This window comes from Narcine bancroftii, chromosome 7, assembly GCF_036971445.1.
Source record: "Narcine bancroftii isolate sNarBan1 chromosome 7, sNarBan1.hap1, whole genome shotgun sequence".
Lineage (NCBI taxonomy): Eukaryota > Metazoa > Chordata > Chondrichthyes > Torpediniformes > Narcinidae > Narcine > Narcine bancroftii.
In genome coordinates this window covers 62922121-62939934 of record NC_091475.1, presented here as the reverse complement: position 1 = coordinate 62939934, position 17814 = coordinate 62922121, and the positions used below count along the sequence as shown (strand labels likewise).

Sequence of the window (17814 nt, the reverse complement as noted above, 5' to 3'; positions counted from 1 at the left end):
CCTTTCTGCTGCCCCCTTCCTTCCTGAATAGTGGGGACAACATTTGTCATTTTCTAGTCCTCCGGGACCATGCCAGAATTGAATTATTCCTCCACAATCTCCACCTCTACTTGCGGACCCGAGGGTGCAATCCATCTTTTCAAGGAGACTTACCAACCCTTCAACCATTCAGCTTCCTGAACACCTCCCTTGAAATAATAACTACACTCACTTCTCTTGCCTGATACCCTTCAAAACAGAATGTTTGTAATAGTTTATCATTTTTATTTCTCTTCTGCAATTTTTCAGAAACTTCCCAATTCTCCATCTTCCCAATAATTTTTTGCTTCCTTCTCTTGCTGCCATTGACAGCCACAGTTGTGATATTTTTCCATTGAATATTCTCCTTTTTTTGTCTCTATTTATCCTGCACCTTCCTCATTTCTCATAGAAACTTCATTCATTGATGCTCTGCCGTTTTCACTTCTAGTGTCCCCTTCCAATCTACTTAGGCCAATTCCTCTCTCATCCTGCTGTAATTCAACAGAAGCCCAAAATGGAATACTATCTAAATTAAACAATACATTTAAGAAACTCAATTGAGCTGCTTTACATAATTCTTAAAATGAGGAAGATGCAAATCCCTTAAGTCGTATTTCCAGATAGTTTTTCCAAAGAGGCCCTTGGCATTTTATCTTTCCATTAAAATTTCTTAACCACCATATTTAAATCTTTTTAAAAATTTGAAGGAATTGGAATGGAAATTGATTGAAAAAGATATTGAATTTGAGGGAAAAACATTCACTTTAACACAGTTTACTCTACCAATTAAAGTAATAGGTGAATTATTCCACTTTTAAAAGTCTGCATCCAGGTAAATAATTCAATTTATATAAATTTTTCAAATTATTATTAATTCTAATACCTCAATATTTGGCCATTTAAATTTTGTGACTATTTTACAATTTGTATAATCACTCACAGCTAAGGGCATAATCTCACTTTTTTCCCAGTTATCTTTATAACTAGAGACTTCCCCATATCCTTCCTATAATTGTGATGGGAGAGTCTGAGACCAGAAAGCAAAAATGTTCATTTAGGACAGAAACAAGGAGGAATTTCTTAACCCAGAAGATGGTGAATCTATAGAATTTATTGCCATGGATGGCTTTAGAGGCCAAGTTATTAGGTACATTTAAGTTGAAGGTAGATAGATTCTTGATTAGGAAGGGAATCAAGAGTTATGGGGAGAAGCCAGGTAAATGGGTTTGAAAAGAAGAGTAAATCGTCTATGATGGAATGATGGGGCAGGCTCAATGGGCAGAATGGCGTAATTCTGCTCCTCTCTCTGATGGTCTTAATGCATTTGTAACTATCTGCTTTTATCATAAATTTATGAAATGACGAATTCTCAATATCTTCATTGTCCTTTTCCAACTCCAACTCCACCTGCCCCCAAACCAGGCTTTAAAGCACAAGAACTTGAAACAAGTGGGTCAGTAACTGCAGAGAAAGGTGATTTAGCAGCATTACATTGTGCCATTTCCAATGAAGATCTCCATCTCGTACTCATTGAATGGGAAAAATTCAGTAACAGAACGGAAAGAACTAAACTGGTTGTGTACCAAGTGTCCACAAACAGCACAATCATGTATGATGAACGAATGAAATTGGAGGTCAATGGACAAGGTTCCTGATCACAATCAAAGGAGTTCTCCAATCAGACAAAGGCTGGTATTCCTGCATTTTTCACACGTTTCCAAAAGGAAAACTGGCTGGCAATGTGCACTTGGATGTAAAAGGTAAAGATAGAATTTTAAGTTTTTCGAATGATAGAAATGAACATGTTACTGAGGTTGAAAAGGAAAAATCACAGTGCAGGTAGTTGTTTAGAATATACAAAATACCAGAGAAGCATAGCAGGTCACTCAGCATCTATAGGATGCAAAAGGTAACCAATATTTCAGGCCTGGGACCTCATCAGACATAAGCAAAAAGGGGCAGGGCCCTAGGATTTAAAAGTGGGGAGAGGGGGCAGGAGAGGAGAGGAGAGGATGATGACCCCATCCTCATCTTGGACTCAGTAGTGGAAAGAGTCAAGAACTTCAAATTCCTGAGTGTCAACACCTCGGAGGATCTGTCCTGGAACTTACACATTGATGCAATCATTGTGAGGAGCTTGAGTAGATTCGGTGCATCTCCGAGGATTCGTGAAAATGTCTACAGGTGGACCATGGAGAGCATTCTAGCTGGTTGCATCATTGCCAACTCTCAGGACAAGAATAAACATCAGAGGGTCCTGGAGCCTAAAGACGAGCACTCAGCGACACAAGGACAGCTTCTTCCTCGCAGCCATCAGATTTCTGAATAATCAATGCCTTACTTTTCGTGCACTAGTATTGTTATTATTTTTTTATATTATTGTTGTAAGATGGTTATAATATGACTGTTTACACTGTGATGCTGCCACAAAAACTGAATTTTGTAACTTGTTCCTGACAATAAATTCTGATTCTGATTTGGCGGGAGGAATGGGCAGGGGCAGGAGTGCAGGGTCACAGGTGGAGGGTAGACTGTAAGAGATAGGAGGAGAAATGGGCTCGACCCATCGAGCCTGCCCTACCATTTCATCCCTTTTCCCACTCAGCCCCACTGCCTGACCTTTCAGGTTTCAGATTTTGGATTTTTTAATAATATTTTATTTATCATTTTAATATAATTAACAATCAACCATCATATCAAATATAAATCCCTCCCTCCACCCCCTCCACTCTATATAAATCCTATTCAACAGAGAAAGAACAAAGAAAAAGAAACACAAACACATCATCCCATTTTCTGTGTGTACAGTAAAACATATGGAGACACGATAATCCCACAGGGTTCAAATCTTTACTGAGGTCTACAGGCTGGCCTGTAGCAAGTGTCACCCTAGATTTGTACCAGCGAGGTACCTATATGCTCTAAATAAGGCTGACAGATTTTTAGAAAGGTGTTATATCCCTTCCTGAGATTGTATGTGATCTTTTCAAGTAGGATGCAGCTTTTCATCATCATTAGCTTTTCATCATTAGACCACCATTAGTAGATGGGAGTTAGACTTCCATGTTACTGCTATGCACTTCTTGGCCACACATAAGGCAATTTCTTTGAATTTAATTTGAAAATTAGTTTGTGGTAAAATTCCCCAGAACACAAAGCTGTGGGCCTACTGGGAAGGTGGCTCCTGTGATCTTGGTTAAGGAGTTCAGTGAAATATCTCTTACTGAATGTCGATTATAAAATCATAGCAAAAGTGTTAGCGAATCGACTTGCCAAGTATTTATCTAAATTAATACAGGTTTTATTAAGAATAGAAATGCTTCAGATAATATTCTTTGATTAATTACTTTGGTCAATGCATATCGACAGCAGTCCAACCATATTTGGTTGTGCTTGATGCCGAAAAGCTTTTGTCATGGTTGAATGGGATTTTTTATTTAAGGTATTGGAAAAGTTTAAATTTGGCCCTTTTTTTATTAGTTGGGTTAAAGCTTTATATACGAACCCGATTGCCAGGGTGGTGACAAATGTTCAAGTTTTATTACCGTTTAAATTGACACACTTGACCCGACAAGGATGTTCATTGTCACCAGCCCTGTTTGCATTGGCTATTGAACTGTTAGCTCAAACAATAAGACAGAATGAACAGATAAGAGGGATGAGAGTTATGGATGAAGAGTATAAGATTAATTTATTTGCAGATGATGTTTTGATATATTTGATAAATCCAGAACAATAATTGCCACATATGGAACATTATCTGGATACAAGGTTAAGTGGGATAAGAGTGAAATTTTGCCAGTCAGAATATAAAAGTATTATTAAATTGAAATGGTCTGATGAAATTAAATATTTAGGAATAATTGTCAATGTTGACTATCAATCTTTATATGTTAAATTATGCTCCTTTGTTAAAAAAGATTAAAGCACATTTAATTAAATGGAAAGATCTCCCGTTAACTTTAATTGGCTGAGTTAATTGTAATTAAGATGAATATTTTTCCTCGAATTCAATATTTATTTCAATCAATGCCCTGTTCTCTTTCAAAGGGATATTTTCAGGATTTAAATAAAGCTACGAGAGAATTTTTATGGAAAGGCAAATTACCACGGATAGCATTATATAAACTTACTTGGAAGTATGCATTTGGTTGGCTTCAATTACCCCATTTTCAAAATTATTATGAAGCAGCCCAGTTGAAATTTATAAGTAGATTGATGGATTTGGACCAACCCACGAATTAGGCTAAAGTTGAGATGGCTTGTATTTCTGAAGTTGAGGTACATCAATTTATATTTCGATGGAATGTAAATTTGTTGTGGGAATATAATATGCCAATATTAAAACATCTTTAAGGTATTGACTAAAAAATAAGATTTTAGGATCAAAAGGTAAATTGTCAATTTTAACCCCATTATATAATAATCAGCTTTTTTCTTTTTAAATGTTTAATAATAATTTAAAGAGTTGCAACTCTAAGGGTATAAAGATGTTACAGGATTGTTTTGTAGAAAGACAGTTTCCTTCTTTTAATCAATTGAAAGAATGTTTTGATATTGCCGAAAATTATTTGTTTATTATCAACTTTGAGCTTTGGTGAAAGATATGTATGGTAGAGAGATGATTTTACCTGTATTGATGGAATTTGAGTCTTTGATTTCTTCTATACCAAAAAAAGGTTATATTTCTGTTATGTACTAAGTATTACAAAATAATATGGAGGAATGGGAGAAGTCTAAGCTTAAATGGGAAGATGATTTAGCTTTTATTTTTCCTGAAGACTACTGGGCAGATGTGTGTCATGATAGTGTTACTAAATTGACGAATGTGTGGTATGGAATGGTTAATTATAACTTTTTACATCAGTTGTATTTAACCCCAGAGAAATTGAAAAAATATGGTTTTAGTAATTCGGATTCTTGTTTTAGATGTGATGTATGTACTGGTACTTTTTTACATGTTGTTTGGTCTTATGTTCATGTACAACCTTTTTGGCAAGAAATTAGGTTAACTTTGGAAAAATTATATGACATTAAGTTACCACTAGATCCATCTATTTTTTTAATGGGTTATATGATTCCTTTAAAGGGATTAGGGTTGGATAAATTTCATATTGCATTTGTACGCTTAGCATTGTCTGTAGCTTGAAAATGTGTAGCAAGTACATAGAAAGATAACATAGTGATTAATATAATGCGGTGGCAGAATGAATTGAAAGCTTGTATTGTTATGGAAAAAATTGCATATAATCTACATGATAATTATTCTTTTTTTGTTAATAAGTGGTTTCCATATGCATTTAGATGTATTTTGATTTATTATATATTCAGTTTCTGTTTATATATTTTTGTCTCTCCTTAAGAGAGCTGGCTGATGGGGTGGGAGGGTGGGTCGGGACTAAACATTTTTTCTGTTTTTTATTGTTTTTTTAATATATATACATATAAAATTGTCTTTATGGAATGTATGCTGTATTATTACAAATGATCTTTCAAATAAATAAAGTTTTTATAAAAGTTGTTCACTGAAAGATTACAGATATGATTTTGGGAGATAAATTGTGGCAAATTTTTTAGTGTAGGTCACATACAAACACTTCAAAATAGATCTCATTTAAAATACTAGAGCTCTGCTCATGCTAGACAGTCCGGCTCCAGGAGCCTTGGCAAAAGCTTCGGGAAGTGCCCATGGACTTCACTAATGGATTGTTGTTTTGAAAAGCAACAGATTAAAGAGATCAAAGGCTGTCTGGGAGTGTTGCTTGCTGTTCTAAGGGTATCATGTGGTTTTGCAAGCAGAGAGAGTCAAACAGGCTTTTCTCTGAGAGAGAGAAAGAATTCAGTTCTACAGTTCAGAGCAGACGCTGGGACTGGAACAAGACAAGCTGGCAAGCTTGTGGAAAAACCCAGATTGAAGACAGGTTGTGAGTGCTTAGTTCAGCCTGGTCAAACCCCTTATCATCCATGTAAGAGGGGAGGACTGGCTGCATGATGATTCACCTGAAATAAGGGAAACAAACAGGAACTCTGTGGTGACTTAAAAGAAAGAGGTTATCATCTGGAGAACCATGATGGGGAAGGTTTCTTCACAAGACACTGACATGGATGATCAAAAGGAATCAGTTTTGTGGGTGTCCAACTATAGGTAAAATACATAATAAATCATCTCATATACATACTAGTACAACAAAAATCCACATAAGAAACAAGTTATTGAATTCATCTATAATAACCATTTTGAAATGGATAATTGCAAAATTAATCCAAATAAAAATTGATAAAAAAATTTTTTTTAAACCTAAAAACTAAATCTAATCTACCCCCTCTCTCTCATCAAGGTAACCTTTGTAAAAGAAAAGGGAAAATTATGACCACCAGACATTGGACAGAGAATCTCTGGAACATTCAAAATTCTTAATTTTTCCAATCATGATAATAATCTAGGAACGGGTCCCACATCATTATAAATTGAAGCTTTTTATCTTTAACATTGCATCTAATTTTCTCCAAGCTTAAATACGGCATTACATTACATAACCACTGTGTATGGGAAGGTGAAGAGTCATCTTTCCATTTTAATAAAATTTCTCGTCTCTCTATCAGCATGGTAAAGGCTAAAACTTTCTCTTGAGTGGCAGACAGAGGTATACCTGGCTCATATGAAAAATCAATCAAAGCAATTAATAGACATGGTTCTATTTTAATCTTAAAATTCGTTGATAAAGTTTGAAAAATATCTTTTCAAAATCTCTAAATATTCGGGCACTCCCAAAACAAATGGATCAATGAATCTTCAAAAAGTTTGGACTTCTCACATAATGATCAACATCTGCATAAAAATGAGATCATTTAAGTTTGGACATATGTGTTCTATGCACCACCTTAAAATGTAATAAACTGTGCCTTGCACAAAGTAAAAATCATTAAACTAACTGAGGGTAGAGTACCAATCTTCATCTGAAAATGTTATTTTGAGATCACGTTCCCAATCATTCTTAATCGCAGCTATTGAGACTGATCTTAAATCCAATAAATCATTCTAAGTATCTGATATTAATCCACTGTGGGGGAAAAACCTTTTAGATTTGCCAAAAATCAGAACAAAATGTCTAACTTATAAAAATCTAAAAAAAACATCTGTTCATTTAAATTTGGATCATAATTGTTCAAAAGAGGCAAAATTAACTTGAATAAAAAGATCCTTATAACTTTGAAAAACTCCTTACAGACAGCATGGGATTCGAACCCCATCCCGATCGCTGACGGCGTAACAGTGTTGTGCTAATCACTACGTCAACCATTCCCGTGGCATTTTATTTTTTTCTCTCCAGATTTCATCATCTTGTGTCTCCAACTTCAGCCAAATTAGAGTTCAGCCTGCATCAAGAAACTGCTGGTGAAACACAATGGGTCAAGTCGTCTCTATAGAGGAAAAGGGATGATCTACATTTTGCATCAGGGCATTCATTTCTCCTCCCCCCTCCCATCCTCTTCTTATTTTTCAGACTGTGTTTTTTAAATCAATTGGTGAATGACCTCTTCCCAAACTGTTATGATTTCCATCAGTAAATGATAACTAATTTTTTTTGTGTACTTTAGTCATTCAGAGCAGTTAGTGGCCCTGAGAAACTTTAAAGACTAAGTTCAATCAGGGGACATACTTGTAAAGTTGTAATTGAATGATACTGAATATTTTTAAAGTTCCACTGAGGAACTTTGACTCCTTTCTTCCAGCTCTCTATTCACTTTCCTCCCTTCTATCAGAGAGCTACCCTCTCCTCCAATCACTTCTCAGCTTTTTTTATCTTTTACCCTCCCACCTGCACCTTCGTAAGACCTCCTCATCCCTTCCCCGTCCTCCCTCCTCCTCCCCCCATCTCCCATCCACCATTTATATGCTTATACCTTGATGAATGGCTTGGGCAGGAAACATTGGTTCTCCTTTATTTCGAATGGATGTCACATGACCTGCTGATATTCTCCAGCCAGCGACGGCTGGGTATGGGCCCACCACTCCAGCGCCATCCATTTTCAGGGCTAGTTGATTCAGCAGGTGAGTTGTTACCCACTCCTTAGCAGATTCCAACTTCCATGGTCACTATCCGGTTTATGTACTGCACCTTTAAAAACGAAGTGCCTTTGGGAAAAAATGTGAGTTTGTGATGCAGCGATTCAAGTTTAGTGCCACCTTTTCCATTAATCTGTATAAGCAGCAGGATCAAGGAACCAGGAAAACTGATTGAAGTTTGTAAAATTACTAGAGGCACAGAGATGGTAGACAGAATCTCAGTCCTTGTGTAAATATTAGAGGGCATGTACTTAAGGTAGGTGCAGAGAAGCCCAGTCTAATCCTCTCATGATGTTGTACGCCTCACCCTCCTGTGCTCAATGAATAAATCTCAAGCCAGTTCTCAGGAAACAAGTGACTATGAAATGGATCCCATACAGGGGATCACATGCAGGCAGCAGGGATTCTGTTTAATTTGGGCATCATGTTCTTCAGCTGTACATATTTCAGCTGTGTCTTTCTCTGGAAGCTTTTGAACAATGCTTATACCTTACATATCTAAAATACAAGTAAAGAAATGTAACATTGCCCCTTAGGTTAAATTAAGTTTTGCTACTTTACTGCTACAATCAAAGATTAAGGGTTCTAAAAGAGGTAACTGTGAGATTGTAGAGACTTTGGTAATGATCTTCCACAAATCCACAAATCACATGGTTCCAGGAGACTGGAGGATCATGAATGTCACACCTCTATATGAGAAAGGAGTGAGGCAGCAGAAAGGAAACTATAGGCCTATTAGTCTGGCGTCAGTGGTTGGGAAACTGCTGGAAGTCGATTGTCAAGGATGAAGTTACGGAATACCTCGAGGTGCAAGAAAAGATAGACCCAAGTCAGCATGGATTCCTTAAAGAAAAATTATGCCTGACAAACCTATCACAATTTTTTTAAGAGATCACAGGTTGGATAGATGGGATATTCAGTGGATGTTGTGTAATTGGACTTTCAAAAGGCCTTCGATAAAGTGCCACACATGAGGCTGCTCAACAAGATAAGAGCCCATGGAATTACAGGAAGGATACAGCATGGGTAGAGCATTGGTTGATCAGCACAAAACAGAGAGTAGGAATAAAGGAATCCTATTCTGGATGGTTACCAGTGGTGTTCTGCGGGAGTCGACGTTGGGATCGTTTTTTTTTAACTTTGTATAAAAATTATTTGGATTATGGCTTTGTATCCAAATTTACAGATAATATAAAAATACGTGGTAGGGAAGGTGGTGCTGAGAATACCAAAATGGCTGCAGAGAGCCTTGGATAGATTTGCGGAGAATGGGCAAAGAGAAATACAACGTGGGAAAGTGTCCAGTCATATACTTTGGTAGAAGAGGTGAATGGCCAGATATTATTTAGATGGGGGGGAAATTCAAAATCTCAGAATATTTTGCCATTTCTAATTTAATAAAACTAATTTCACCTTTGAGATATTAAAATTGTGTACTAGCATCAGATCTAACAGACATTGTTTAATCATTTTGAAGTATGAACTGAAGAATCTGTAACTTGAAGTTTAGCTTCAGAATATTTAGCCTTTGTTTCTTCCATACCTTGAATAAGCTGGGCTTCTTCTCCACGATATAAAATTTCCACTCCCTCTAATTCTTCATAAATTTCTGCTTCTTCATCTCTTCCTTCTTCCCCTTCACTAGATGATGAAATAATCTAGCCTTTTTGTGAGCCAATTGCTTTACCCCGGCCTGACTAGCAATGCTACCAGACCCAGGTTTAGCTGGTTCAATCGCTCTCTGAAGCAACATCGACTCAGTATATGACCAGAACCGAACTCAATATTCCATGTGGGGTCCAACTGAGGTCTTGTATAGCTGTCACGTTGCCTCGTGGTTCTTGATCTCGATCTCACGGTTAATGAAGGCCAACCCACCATGCACCTTCTTAACAGCACTATAACGTGTAGAGCTGCTTTGAGTGGACATGAACCCCTACATCTCTTAGTTTGTCTGCACTACTCTGATTATCATTGTATTCTTCCTTTAAATTTGACCTGCTGAACTGAACCACTTTGCACTTTTCTGGGTTAAACTCCATCTGCCATGTCTCTGCTCAGCTCTACAGGCTGTTAATGTCCCTTCTGTAACCTCTGGCAACCCTCCAGTCTATCCACAATACTACCAACCTTCGTGTGATCAGAATACCTACTAACTCACCCTCTTCCAAAAATCACAAAGTGGAGGGACCCAGAACGGATCCCTGCAAACACCACTGGTCACCACCCTGCACGTAGAATATGAATCATCTACAACATCCTTCTGCATTCTATGGACCGATTCACACTTTCTTGGTTTAAACTCCATCTGCCTCTTCTCAGCCCAGCTCTGCAGGCTGTCACTGTCCCTTTGTAAACTCTGAAAACCCTCCAGATTATTCACAACACTACTCACTTTCATGATATCAGCAAACTTAACTCACCCTTCCACTTCCTCAACCTGGTCATTTATTTTAAAAAATCACAAAGAGGACAGAACCCTGTAAACACCACTGGTCACTGACCTGCATCATCAACAACTACCCTCGGCCTTCTCTGGGCAAGCCAATTCTGAATCCACAGAGCAAGGCCTCCCTAATGTCAATTATTGAGGAAGCTGAGTGACTTTGGTGAAACCCAAACCTAGTTTCTGTAAGCATGAACATTTTTTTTCATGGTGTACACAAAACTGCACAATTCAGTTCCTGAGAGATTTGATCCACATCTGCAAGTTGATTTTCAGCCATTTATATTAATTAAAAGGTGTTGAAATTGGTGCAAGTTATAACTCAGCATTTTTTATAATTTGTTTCATAAGAACTGATGAGAAAATGTTAATGATCATCCACAATGATCATCTGTTGAGCTAGTAAGTAAATAAAAAAAGAACGCCAGAAAAAAGAAACATCGAATCAGAAAAGGATGTAGCCACAACACACGGTTCATATATCCAGCACCACATGGTTCCCTGCCCCCACTGCCACATGGTTCACCACCCCCACTGCCACATGGTTCACCACCCCCACTGCCACATGGTTCACCACCCCTACCACCACATGGTTCAACCCCCCACCCACCACCATACAGTTCACGTTCCCTCCACCACATGGTTCACGTTCCCTCTGCCAGAAGGGGGAATAAATGAGAGTTTATATTGTATCTTCCCCCTCTGTAAAAAAAACATTATTTAATATATTCATTACTGTATAAAGGTCTAAAATTCAGAACCTGTTTAAATGATTGCTGAAGTGCAACCAAGGGCATATCATAGAACTATAGAATACAGCATCACACCAACAGTCCCTTCAGCCCATCAAGTCTGTGCCAAATTTCATTTTGCTTTGTCCCACTGACCTGAACCCAGCCCACAGCCCTCCACACCCCTCCCATCCATGTACCTGTCCAAATTTTTCTTAAATGTCAAAATTGAGCCTGTATTTATCACTTCAGCTGGCAGCTCATTCCACACGCCAACTGTGTGAAGAAATTTCCCTGAATGTTCTCTTCAAACATCTTACCTTTCCCTATAGTTCTTGTCTCACCTACTGTCAGTGGAAAAAAGCCTGCTTGAATTTACTCTGTCTATACTCATTATCATTTTGTAAAACTCCATCAAATCTCCCTCATTCTCCTTCTTTATGGGGAATAATGTCCTGACCTGTTTAATCTTTCCCTGTGACTCAGTTTATGAAGTTCCAGCAATATCCTTGTAAATCTTCTCAAAGATCCTTCTGGCCATTGATGGAGTAACACCTTTCTGAAGTTGCTCCAAATTTCTGTACTGTTTCCAAGTTTTTCAAGTCCTTATTCTTAAACTTCACCGCTTAGTGAACTTTCTGGATAAACAACAGTAATTGTTTTTAACATGGATACAAGAAATGCTAAAGGAGCATTATGTCTTTGGATATGATTATGGAACTGCTTCGACAACACAGAAAAGAATCTACTGATGAATTTAAACAATTTTGAAAGGAATTCAAAAAGGTGGTTAAGCAAATGATGCTAATTTGGACTCTTTTCAAGAAATCTTAGAAGATTATGACAAACATATTAAAGAAAATGAAGCAATTTTGACTGTTTTGGATGGAAGAAAGGAGATATATACAAGTTCTGTAAAAAGCTTTCAAAGACTAATGAAGAAATAAAGACCATTAATCTAGAAAACAGAACAAGAAGAAATAACTTATGAATTCCGGGTTTGAAAGAGGGTGGTCAATCCATTCAATTCTGAGCAAATGTTTTGCTAGAATTGTTTCGCCCTGGAGTTTTGCCAACTCTTCCTATGATAGATCATGCACACAGATCGCTGGTTTTTAAACCAGCTCCTGATCAGAGTCCTCGATCTGTTATTGTACGTTTTCATGAATTTCAAACTAAGGAGCTTTTAATAAGTGAATTGCGTCACAGAGGAATGATCGACAAAAAGGACAGAAGATTCACATTGTTGAAGATTACTCACCTGAGGTTATGAGGGAGGGTGTTTAATATAAGAAGTTCATGCTTGAATTCTACAATCAAGAGGTGAAGCCTACATTGTTTTTCCAAATTGCATTAAAATACAAATCTAAGAAATCGTTTTGTTCTCACGACGCAGCCGAAATGTTTCTGGATGAAGAATTGCCAGCTATTATGTCTCCATCTGAGTAATTTTTTCTAACTTTCTGTAGATGATTCACTTCTTACATTTGTTACTGTTTAAAAGATAAGGTCTTAAAAAATTAATGCCTTGTTTTTATACATTTTGATTTCAGCTTTTTTCAGTAATAATTTTTACACTTTATCATTGTTTTAACCATTTAAATCAATATTTTAATATTTGTGTATTTTTAGTTTAAGGGTTTTCCTTTGTTATCAATGGTTTAAAATGCACTCTCAGTTTTGTGAAAATATAATGAATATCTTGGTCTTTGATCTTGGCATTAATTGCAATAGATATATTTTGTTTTTTTTCATTATAATAATGGAGTTTTGCCAGCAGGAATTTTGGGGGATGGGAAATATAGTTAATACTGTGCTGTCTGGCTGTGGGGGGAGGGTGCAATCGAGGTCATTTTTTTTGGAAGCTGCTTTGACTATGCAGAAACATATCTGTTTTTGGTTTTCAATTCCTGTCTAATCCAACTGAAATTAGCTTTTTTACTTGCTAGTTTTTAAAAAAAAACTTTTTAAAGTAATTAAAATGAGTCAAACTTTTAACTTAATTAGATTTAATGTTAATAGGTTAAATCACTCTGTAAACCGAAATAAGATTTTTGTTTACATTGAAAAATTTAAGGTCCCAATTATATATCTGAAAGAAATTCAAATGTGAGATGCCTTTTTAGATGGTGGGATGGGCTGCAATATCACTCTTCATTTCAGGCTAAATCCAGAAGGGTATCAATTTTTATGGTTCATATAATTCCCTTTATTTTGAAAAAAAAATACCGTGGAAGAGACTTCTAGTCTTATTGTTTGGGACACTTTTAAGGCTTTTCTTTCTTTTTCAATCTTAACATTTTATAATGTATACCCAGCATAAGGCGAATAGAAATAACACTATTAAAATGGGATGTCCAAGTCTACATAGTGTAAGTATCAGATAGAAATTCAAAGAGTGAAAATGTGACATATTAGAAATAATTCTCCTAACAAAAAAATAAATAATTATAATATTATATATTTTAAAAATGACTAATCTACTAAAAAGTACATTAAATTTAAAAAATACAAAAAAAGGACTGTGGCCTATCCAGAGGATCTGTTGAATAGTTTAAAACGTAGCTCCGGTCCACAACTACAGCAAATAAAAACAGCAAGAATTATATTACATCTGGCAAGGAAGAGCTAATTCATAGAACAACACCAGTTATATACCATTAAAGTCATCAATAAATGGTTTCCATGCATCTTCAAATTTAGTCATTGTATCCAAATTATGACTTTGATTTTTTTCTAGATTTAAGAAAGACACCATGAGAAAGTCATGGGAATAATGTAGGAGAATCTGAGTCTTTCCATTTCAGTAAAATGGCTCTTCCAGCTAATAGTGTAGAAAAAGGTGTAATTTGATCTGCAGAAGTAGGTCAACAACCTACATCTGCTATTCCAAAAAGAGTAGTTAATGGATTAGGATGTAATTAAATAACCAGCATTATGGATAGAGTTTTAAAAATATATTTCCAAAATTTTTTTAACATGACACATGACCAAAACATATGAGGAAATGAAGCCACATCAGTATTACATCTATCACAAGTCAAGCTTGTATTAGAAAAGATGCGAGGTAGTTTATCTTTAGACATATAAACTCTATGAACTATTTTCAACTGTATTAAAGAATGATGTGCACAGAGTGAAGAAGTATTAACTAGTCTAATCATTCTTCCCCATGTTTCAGGAGATAATGTTAGTTGAGGTTCCAATTCCTATGTTTGTTGAATTTTATCCATGGAGACTGATCTCAAATTTAATATAAGAGAACAAATAGGACCAATTAAACCATTCTGAAAGGGATTTAACCATAACAAAGTGTCAAGTAAACCTGGATGTTGTAATGTTAGATAATTAGACATGACCGTATTCAGGAAATGTCTGATCTGTAGATATCTAACAAAATGCATGTATCAAAATTATATTTGGTAGAAAGTTGTTCGAAACTCATCAAACCAACATCAGTGAATAAATCCACAAAAGCAATAATTCCTTTAATCTTCCAAATAAGGAAGTTTTGGTCAAGAGTAGTTGATGTAAAAAAAAGTTAAGATATACAATATTAGCAAAGGCAAAAATTTTAGTCCAAAAAAAATCTTCCAAATTGAAACCAAAAACATAATGAATATTTAATAATTGGATTAGAAATATACTTGCTGACCTTAGATAATCTAAAAGGTAATGTTGGTCCTAATAATGAAGCAAATGAATAATTCTGGACAGATTTCAATTCCAAATCTACCCAGATTTTATCACATTTTATCAAAGTAATAAATCTAAAAAATAATAATGTGAATAGTAATTGCCCAGTAGTAAAATCTCAAATTCACTAAGGCTTTCATTAGGAGACAAATTATTTCTTGCACTGCAAGCATTAGGAAAAAGGTTAATCAAGAGAAAACCGATTTTGCTACCAACTGAAACAATTAGATTAAAGGTATGGTCTGGCTCCAGACCCTACTTTATAAACAGCATGTTGAAATTAAAACTAAACATGACCTTATTTTAATGTGTCCAATTGAAAGCCAAATTTTAAAAGAAAAAGTCAATTTTACATCTATGGAAACAAAACAGGTAAACTATTGGCTAATCAATTAAATGTTTTAGATCCATAGAACTATAGAATAGTACAGTACAGAAAACAGGCCATTCAGCCCCTCTAGACTGTGTCAACTATCATCTCCCTAGTCCCACTAAACTACGCTCATTCTAAAACCCTCCAGATCTCTCCCATCCCTATATCTATCCAATTTATTCTTGAAACACATGATCAAGCTTGCATTCACCATATCAGATGGCAATTCATTCCATACTCCTACAACTCTGAGTGAAACTTCCCCCTAATGTTCCCTCTAAACCTTTCCCCCTTCAGCTATGACCTCTAGTATTTATCTTCCCCAATCTAAGTGGAAAAAGAGTATTCACATCCACTCTGTCTATACCTCTCATAATCATGTAAACTTACATCAAATCTCTCTTGATTTTTATTCACTCCAAGGAATAAAATCCTAACCTATTTAACCTTTCCCTGAAGACCCAGGAACATTCTAGTAAATCTTCTCTGCACCCTTTCAATCTTACTGGTATCCTTCCTGTAGTTAGGTGACCAGAATTGCACACAATATTCCAAATTTGGCCTCACCAATGTCTTAAATAACTTCAACATAACATCCCAACTTCTATACTCAATACTTTGATTGAAAAAGGCTAAGATGCCAAACGTTTTCTTTCCAGCCCTGTCCACCTGTGACACCGCCTTCAAGGAATAATGTATCTGCATTCTCAGATCTCTCTGCTCCTCCACATTCCTCAGTGCCCTGTCATTAACTGTATATCTCCTTCCTTGGTTTGCTTTTCCAAAATGCATTGTTTAATGCATTGTTTACATTAAACTCCATCTGCCATTTTTTGGACTATTCTCCCAGTTGGTCCAGATCCCTCTGCAAGCTGTGAAAATTTTCCTCGCTGTCCACAACCCCTCCTATCTTTGTGCCCTCAGAAAACTTGCTGATCCAATTCACCACATTATCTTTATCAGCCAAATGTCAAAACAAAGAAATATGCAAAGCTAAATGATTCCTTTTGAAGAATTTTATTGTGAACTATACAGTTCTGATTCTCCTAAGGATAATATTATAATGAGTATTTTTTTAGATAAGTTGAATATTCCTATATTATCTTCTGCTAATGTAAAGTAATTGGATCACCCTATTTGCCATAAAGAAATGGTCAAGACTGTACGTTCACTACACTCTGGGATGTCATCGGGTCCTGATAGATTTCTTGGAAAATTTTATAAGGCCTTTTCCTCATATCTTGCACCTTATTTATGTTCTGTTCTTTCTGATTCTTTTAAATTTGGCCAAGTTGCCACAGTTTTTTCATGAGGCTTCTATCCTACTAATTCTTAAAAATAATAAAAATCCAGTCAAATCCTCCTCAAACAGGCCAATTACTTTACTGAATGTTGACACTAAAATTCAATCTGAAGTTTTGGATAATAGACTTGAAAATATTTTACTATTTATTATATCTGAAGATCAGACTGGATTTATTAAATATCAGTTCTCCCATTTCACTATATGCTGCTTATTAAATAAACACACTCTCCGAAGGAGATTTTGGAATGTGCGATATCTCTGAGTCTGGAGAAAGCTTTTGATTGGGTAGAATTTAATTATTTATTCAAGACTTAGGAAAATTTTAATTTTGGGCTGGCTTTATTCAATGGATTAATCCCTTTCTGTCTGTGTTTTTACTAATTTTCAGAATTCTAAACCATTTATATTTTAGCAGGGAACAAGACAAAAAATGCCCTTTAAGTCCATTGCTTTTTGACTTGGTTTTAGGACCCTTAGCTATCGCATTTCCTTCACCTACTCGGTTGCCTGACATTGTGTCTTACTTACGTTTGGAGAAATTTTAGATAGAACATTAAAGATGTCAAAGTTGAATTGGACAAGATGTGGGCCCCATTCCTGGATGACGATCACATTTTGAAGACTTAGTTGTGTGAATGCTCTAAAGATTCCCTGCCTGATGTCCGAGTGTCGCAATTTAATTCATACCTACTCACTATAGGCAGGTTAACTCTGTTTAGTAGGAGGAATAGGATTAGTGGGGGGGGGGGTCTTTTTTATTTCTAGAGAAAACCAGACTCTAGTAGACAATGAATAATGATCACATTATAGAATAGGATGAAGATTTATCATCCCTGCCTGGGATTCTTAATTCTCAACATCAAAATCTCAGGTTTTGAGCAAAATATGTTGCCTGATGGTTTATTGTGTGTATTATCATTTATATATGTTAAGTATATATTATGAATTGAATTGAATTATTTAATCAGTTAGAAATAAAGGGATTTTTCTATTAATATTGATGAAAATATTTTAAAGAGAAAGCTATTGCTTTTCGAAAATCTAATGGTACTATTGACATTTTAATGAAGGGTTTCATTTTATATTGATGATTAATTACTTTTTATTTCTAATCTTGAGTCTTCATTGCCTTCAGCACCCTCTTTAATTTCTCATTTTGGTCATTTTTCAGGT

General features: G+C 35.8%; 1 long non-coding RNA gene across 1 annotated transcript in view; it reads left to right on the top strand.

The window, feature by feature from the left end:
* LOC138738968 (uncharacterized) overlaps positions 1-17814 on the top strand; it is a 56133-nt gene that overhangs the window by 21458 nt on the left and 16861 nt on the right. The window contains exon 3 of the long non-coding RNA XR_011341910.1: positions 1444-1781. This is a non-coding gene — a long non-coding RNA (uncharacterized lncRNA). The remainder of the gene's footprint in view (positions 1-1443; positions 1782-17814) is intronic.